Here is an 8,359-nt window from a genome sequence, read left to right as displayed (position 1 = left end):
CATACAGAATATTTTATTCTATTAAATATACATTTCTCTGTAGATTAAGAGTCAACATGTTCATATTCGACAAAATAAAAAACCTATATATTGTATTCAACGTGAGAGATTATGGTACAAAAATGACCTGTCAAACATTTATATCCAATTATGTCAAGGCACTTGGGGTCTAATATTAAATAAGTTACCTTGGTAGTTGAGTTTGAATTTCCGATTACTAAGATTAACACCCATAGATCAAGAACAAAGTTATTCCAGAATGAAGATAATTAAATTGTGTCACTAAATAAATAATGTGGCTATGTCTGTATCTAAATGTTAATATTTATGAAAGACCATTTAAGTTCCGTATAATTACCGTGTAAACGTGAAGTCAACTATATAGGCATGATGTGATGATGACCACTTTGAAACCATTTTAAATAATAAATAACAGCTGGATTAAAACTATATTACACGATCACCGCATCTAGGCTGACAAACACAGAGTTAACGTTCATGACGCACTGCTTGTTAAGGGTGTCCGGGGCACCCTCGGTGACCCCATGCGGGGACCGGTTTTACCGAGCGGGGAGGGTGCCACCGAAGGCGGATGGAGGGCAATCGGGGAGGTGGGTCGGGGTGAAGTCACCGAAGAAGGAAGGGGGAGAGTGTGAGGCCACCATCTTTTCAAACCAATCAATTATTTCCTTTTTTTTTTAATAAAAAAACAAGTCACCTAATAGAGGAGTGCCGCCATCAAATTGGGGTGCGAGGGGAGTTTAAGAGAGGAGTTGACGTGGCACAAACGGATTGGGTGTGCGTAAGAGAGGGCACTCCCCTGGCGAGTCCCCTCTCACAGTTGTAATTTCCCATCACATTATATCCCAGCTTCAGATCCCAGCTTCATCAGGACACTCACAAAGTTCTGCACATGAGATTGCTTCCGCTCCTGGTTAAAAAGAAAAACAATATATTTAATGGCATAGGATACCCACAAATATTTTAGGCTATAATAGCTGGAATTTAACTTCTTTTTTATTAAACCATGTGATAAGGATGTATCCACTGACACAAAACCATACACGCATGGAGAGTTGACTTTGTGCATCTTGTTCATCTACATTTTGAAAGACACATAGAAATAGCATTTATGTGTTTAGCAAGATTATAATTTTTGGCATTTATGTGTTTAGCAAGATTATAATTTTTGGACGGAAACAATGAAATTAAAGGCTAGAGGGGGGAACTAATAAAAAAGGGTGAGGGTATTGATATACCCCTACTTTTTGAGTGCACATCCCCCCTCCACCCACAGGTGACATATAGGGTAATAAGGGGAGTATATAGTGTGAAAACAATTAATGTGCCAGAAAAAAGTGTTTTGATAAGCCTCTCATTGCCCTATAAGAGGCATATAAGGTTGTGATAGTTGAAGCATTTATCCCTATATGCCTCTCATTGAGCAATGAGAGGCTTATCGGCACGACTTTTGATGAATTTAAGCTATAATTACTGACATGAAATGAGTTCAGTCTGAAAAAGCGTGAAAATGACCCATATGACCCTTATCGACCTATACGACCCTTATCGACCAAGAATGTTCATATACCCAAGCATACATGATTTATTTGATTCAAAATTTTTCAAACTAATAATAATAATAATAATAATAATAATAATAATAATAATAATAATAATAATAATAAGAATAAGAATAACAATACTTAATAAAAATAACATATGCACATTTAAAAAAACGATGATATAACTAGACCCGGTAAACAAGTCGGGTCGGGTCGGGGGCCGGGTAGGGTCATGGGTCAAAGACCCTACCCGACCCCAGGCCCGACCCGTCTGTCGGGACTAGTTATAACATTGTTTTTTAAATATGCATATGTTTTTTTATTAAGTATTATTATTATTATTATTTATTTTTTATTATTATTATTTAAAACTTCATATTTTATTAAATGAATTGTGTGTATTATAAAATGTCAATTTTTTTATTTATCAAACTTACTTCCCATTTGTTCGATGGTCCGGAGGTTTACTCGAACCATTCCATTTTATCGATCGCTTATGTCGAAGGTGTCTATTTCATCGTGGCTAAGTTAACGGGATGATTGCTCGATGCCGGTACGAAATGGACTTTGAAATACCTCACCGAAGTATAGAAGCTATGGAATGGGTGACAATGTACATGTCTCGTATTACACAGGGTAGGGCGTTACTCGGTAGTAATAGAACTTCACGAAAAACAATTTGTTAACTTGGCAAAGGTGTAACATCCGTGAATACGACCCTTATCGACCAAGAATGTTTATTTACCCAAGCATACTTGATTTATTTGATTCAAAATTTTTCAAACTCATAATAATAATAATAATATTAATAATAATAATAATACTTAAAAAAATAACATATGCACATTTAAAAAAAACGATGATATAACTAGACTCGGCAAACGGGTCGGGCCGGGGGTCGGGTAGGGTCATGGGTCAAAGACCCTACCCGGCCCCAGGCCCGACCCGTCTGCCGAGACTAGTTATAACATTGTTTTTTAAATATGCATATGTTTTTTTATTAAGTATTATTATTATTATTATTTATTTTTTTATTATTATTATTTAAAACTTCATATTTTATTAAATGAATTGTGTGTATTATAAAATATCAATTTTTTTATTTATCAAACTTACTTCCCATTTGTTCGATGGTCCGGAGGTTTACCCGAACCATTCCATTTTATCGATCGCTTATGTCGAAGGTGTTTATTTCATCATGGCTAAGTTAACGCGATGACTGCTCGATACCGGTACGAAATGGACTTTGAAATACCTCACCGAAGTATAGAAGCTATGGAATGGGTGACAATGTACATGTCTCGTAATACACAGGGTAGGGCGTTACTCGGTAGTAATAGAACTTCACGAAAAACAATTTGTTAACTTGGCAAAGGTATAACATCCGTGAAATATAGTGTACGCAACAATTTTTTTATAAAAATAATATTAATTAGGGTGTTTTATAACATAAAAACACTTAATTACCACAATTTTTTTTTTAAATTAATATCATATGAGTCGTATAGGGTAATGAGACACATATACAACTCCTAAAATGTGCTCATTGACCAATAAGCCTCCCCTGGTGGACACATTATGAGCGTCTCATTGACCAATAAGCCTCCTCTGATGGTTTCAACTTTTCTCAAAGGTGGAATAGTTCAACCATGGGAGGCTTATTGGTCAATGATACACTACTACTACTACTAATAATAATAATAATAATAATAATAATAATAATAATAATAATAATAATAATAATAATAATAATAATAATAATGATAATAATAATGTTAGGATCTGGGGCCATCATGATTGTGTTTGTTTGCATAAAACGATTAATCAGAACATATGAAATGATATAAGTGCAGCGGAAATGAGTAGCAAACTTTGTAAACACAATCAAAGGAAAGTACAGATTGATAAACAATTGCTTTTCATTGAGTCAAAAGATTTACATAAAAGCAAAAGATTACAATGCAAGCTTACAATCTAAACTCCCCCTCAGCCTGATACACCAGAGTTGGTTGCACAAGATGAAATGATTGAATTGAGGAGGCGAACTCACTCAAAACGAATCAAGTATAACAGTACAAAATACTGTCATATTTATAGGCAAACCAAACTACTGATGAGCTTCAGCTGACGTCACCATGATAGTGACATCTAACGACCTAACAAACTATAAACACTATTCTATACAAACTACTGACATGTAACATCTGATAAGTAGTAAAAAGCAAAACTAAGGAAAACTACTGCTTCACGTTCCACTGTTGTAGCCTGAGCACAGATGTTGAATCTTCAGTGCATTCTTCAAAGGTGATCAGTATTTGAGAGAGCAGTGCTTGAGTCTTCAGCAGTACTTAGGGAACAGCAGTAGATAGAGCATCAGTGTTTGTCTTCAGCAGTCGTTGGATAATCATCAGAGTTTGGTTTATCAGTTGTTGTAGTTGAGCAGCACTTAAGATCCATCAGCTGTTAGATAACCACTGTCAAGGGGAGAGCAAAGTCTAACCTGCTGCTTATTGATAGTCCACTGATGTGATCCGGTTTTGGCTTTACATTATTTGTTCCTCTGGTAGGGTTCAATCCCAACAATCTCCCCCTGGAACAGATAATGCCAAAACCCTTCATTATTCAGGACCTTTATTACTCATCAAGAGTGCCTTAGCTTGTTCCTTAAATTCAGCTTCAAAATCTTTGGCACTCTGGTCATCTTCATCCCTGCACAGTGAAAGCTCAAGGAGATCCTGCAAATCTTCAACACTAAGGCCTAGTGCTTCTTTCCTTGATATGTGCTTCACCTCACCATTGGATCTGAGCAAAGTCAATACGTGGGTCTTTTGATCAGACTTCCACTTTAGTATTTTTGAATCCAGTGGGTTTCTTGGGAGAGATTTATTATCAGATGAGTTGAGGGATGATGGCCTTAAAAACACATGCAAACTCTCAGACATTCTTTTGAAAGCTTCTTCAATGACTTTGTTTGCTGCAGCTATGTCTTCTGCAGTTTCTTGTCCAGTAAGCTCTTGTTTTTCCTTTTCTATCATGCCTGTTGCAGTGTTTGGGGATGCAGGACTGTTTAATACCTTCTTAAAAAGGTTTTGAATTCTTGCTGAGCTATCTTCTTTTAGACCCATTTTCATGGTGGTGTCTTTGAGATACTCTCCTTCCTTTTCTTTGACCTCCTTGTCAGACAGTTGTTTACCTTCTTCTTGGTTTGTCACAAGAGTAAGGTTGTCTGCTAATTTTAGCATTGTTTTGAGGCTTTCAATTTGTTGTTCCAGCTTCATCATTTGTTCTCTCTTCTTCCTTTTCTTCAACCTCTCATAGGCTTCATCAGTTTGCTGCCTAGACCATTTTGATATGGCTTCAGCAGTGTCCACCTTAGCATCCACTAGCTCCTTTTTCTTTCCTTTATATTCAGCAGTGAGGTCAGCAATGAGCTTTTTGTACTTACTCCAGTTTGGAGCATTCTTTTTCTTTGAAGGATCATTCTTGATTCTTTGGATCCTTTCAGCCTCATGCTTTAAAGCTACTAAAGGCCATTCTTTAAACAGTTGTTCTTCAACAGGATAGAACTTTTCTTTCATGATGAAGGCTAGAAGTTGTTCTCTCAACTTCTTCTTTTGATCAACCTTTTCTTTGTCTAGCTCTTGTGCAAATTCTTCTATCTGCTTAACCTTTGCAAGGTAGAACTCCAGTCTATTAGCAATGTCTTCTTCGCTTAGCCTTTCATTTTCACTGTCAATCTTAGCTTTAACTTTAGCTTGCCTTGCCTTTATCTTGAGATAATCATTTATATCTTCTGGAGCTATATAGCCTATGAGTGAGGAGAATTTTCTTTTTGAGGGATCTGGTTCTGTATAAAACTGCCTCATCTCATTTTTGATGGCTTCAAGCTCTAGTGGATACTTTTCAGCATTTGGATCATGTATCCCTTCATCGGCAGTAATTGGCTTTCTTTTTCTGCTAAAGAGCTTAGGTTGAGATATAGGAAAGGATAGAGTAGTGGTGGATGGTTGACTAACAACTGTTGAAACAACTGGTGTCTCAACTGCTGTTGTCATTACAACTGCTGATGTATCAGCAGATGTCTTCTGCTTTTGAGCAGGGGTTATTGTGGCAGTTGTTTGAAGGGTGATCAGTGGTTGACTAACAGATGTTGAAACAACTGGTGCTTCAACTCCCGTTGTCATTACAACAGATGTTATAACATCTGTTGTCTTCTGCCTTTTAGCAGGGGGCGATGAAGGTTTGGCTGTTTGTGATGGTAGTGGTGGTTTTTGTGTTGTAGACACAGGTGATGATGGTGGTGGAGCAGTAGTTGTGGTGGTGTGTGTTGGAACAGTAGTTGTGTGTGTTGGAGGTGTGTGTGTTGATGTAATGGCAGCTGTTTGGCTACTGACAGCAGTTTTTGTAACTACTGTTGTATCAGCTGTTGAAGTTTTTGAGGTTTTGGGTTTTTCTGGTTCACTGTATATCCCATCTTCTATACCTTTCTTTTTCAGCTTGATGTTCTCCCCCTTTTTGGCATTATCTACCAGGGGTGTATCCATGAAGAAGATGGCAGATGGAACTTTCTCACTCTGAGCAGTCTTTTGTATGCTAGCTTTTATAGCCTTGATGTCTGCTTGAGTGTCTTTGAACCGAGATTCCACCATGTTGGTCAGCATTTGTACTTGATTAGCATGCTTTTTAGCAGCCATTTGTTGCTGTTGTTCAAGCATGGGCTGGAAGATATTCCAAGCTCATTTGCAGCAAATGCTTGTGGAGCAGGTGCTTGAGTAGGAGGAACAGTTGATTGGGCTTTTTGAGCTTCTAACAGCTGCTGCACCATATCTTTTATCTCGGCAACAGAAGATTCCAGATTTTCAACTCTGGCCGTCAATTCATTGTATTTTGAATCATCACCTGAATTAACAGGATCATCTGAATCCCCACCAGTGGTGGTTGTATCAATGTGTGACTAAGGAACAGAGTCCCAAAAATCATCCATTGATGCCCCTTTTTCTTGGTACTGGGGACTTCTTTCTTCAGCAACCGATAAACCTTTGATGTTACCAGCAGTTAAAGATAACTTACTGGTGGTTACCGATGTTGCCATGGAAGAAATTGCCTTCAAGGGAGTCTTAGTAATGTAACAACTGTCCAATTGAAGATCTGTTGATCCATCAGTTGTAGTTGCTGCTCCACTTGAACTACCACCGAGAGTTACTTGTAACTCAGGGGGTGTAACCTCCTCAGCTGTTGCTGGGTTAGCAGAGGTATGAGCATCAGACCCAGTCACTTGTGGAGGTATACTCTCAGTAATAGGTGATAGAGAGGAACTGGTTTGTGTCTGTGCCATATCAACTGCATGCAACAGGGGTATTATTGATTGTGGCAATATGATTGGTGAGGGTATGGGTGTTGAAAGAGACATGTCCTTGGGATCAGGACTGTGGAAGATGGATCCGAGTGGGTCCAGAGCTTCATATTGTGGGGTCCCTGTGCTTACAACCTGATCCTTTTGTGAGGATGCAGGAGGAGTTTTAGGCCGGGGTTGAGATCTTTCTTCCAACTGCTGTGAGGAAGTAGCAGCAGTGGTTTCATGTGACTTTTGTGTTGTCACTGGCATTGACTCTGGGATCTCATCTTCCAGAGTTGCCTTGGTGTGGGTTTGGTGGGTTTTCTGGATGTTTTTCTTTTGGTCTTTTTGGTGGCAGGTGTTGGTTTCAAAGCAGTGGGTGTGCTACTTTGATCACCTGGAGCAGTGGGCTCAACAATGGTTGCTTGAGGATCAGTAGCAGTTTCTAGAACCTGCTCAGCCTCCTTTGTTTTTAATTTTATTGGTGCCATCATTCTTGAAAATGTTTCAATTGTTAAACAGTTTATTTTGAATGAGACACCTTGTTTGGGCAATTCTGCATCTTTCTCTACAAATGTTTGTTCAAAATAGTAGCTTAGAAATCTTGGAAAGAGCAGAAATGCTTTATTATCAACGTTCTTTACCAAATCATCAAATATTTCCTGGGAGTAGTTATAGTTTTTATCGTTTAAAATCGCATACCCCAGGCATTGGATTTTTGTTGCTATCTCATTAAAAGACGTTGTTTTATTAGAAACACACATGAGCAGTGTGTGGAATAAAAATCTGGGTGCAGAAGGGAAGTAACCCTTTTGAAGGGTATCCCTATTTGGTTGTTCTACATAGCCCTTGTTCATGAAATCCTTTACCAACTCGTCTTTTGTAAATGAGGTTTTTCCATTTAGATCATCGAGTTTAAAGATTTCAGAGATGGATTTTGGAGAAATTTTTACCTTCTTACCCTGTATCGAGGAGTTGATGGCGGCGATGATATCTCCTTGTTTCTCAAGGGTGGCATTTTTCCAGAACTCTCTCTGGGTATCAAGGTAAATAGGAGCGTCTGCTGTTATCAAAGTTTTGTACTTTGATGCAGAAAGGATGTCAAGGATGGAGTCGAAAGTGTGGTTATCGGTAGGTTTTGTGAAAATACCAACATAGTTGTGTGGAGCTTTGTAACGAATCTCCGTGGTTACAGCAGCCATTTGAGTGGCCTCTGCTGTTGTGGAAGAAGATGATGGTTTTGATTTTGGTTTTGCAGATGGCTTCGATTTTGGTTTCGTCATTTTTATGAAGAAGATCGAAGAAGATTTTTTGGAGTTATGAGAGGGAAACTGCTTTGTGAAGAGAATGTTTGGAATTCAATTCGACAGTGTAATCCTCTGTTTGGATTTAATCAGGGTTTTATTTAGGGAAAAAGTGATTGCTGATGTGGCAGCGGTTATTTTGATCTGAAGGCTAA

The sequence above is a fragment of the Helianthus annuus genome, chromosome 16 (assembly GCF_002127325.2).
Source record: "Helianthus annuus cultivar XRQ/B chromosome 16, HanXRQr2.0-SUNRISE, whole genome shotgun sequence".
Classification (NCBI taxonomy): domain Eukaryota; kingdom Viridiplantae; phylum Streptophyta; class Magnoliopsida; order Asterales; family Asteraceae; genus Helianthus; species Helianthus annuus.
Note: the sequence above shows the minus strand (reverse complement) of the source record.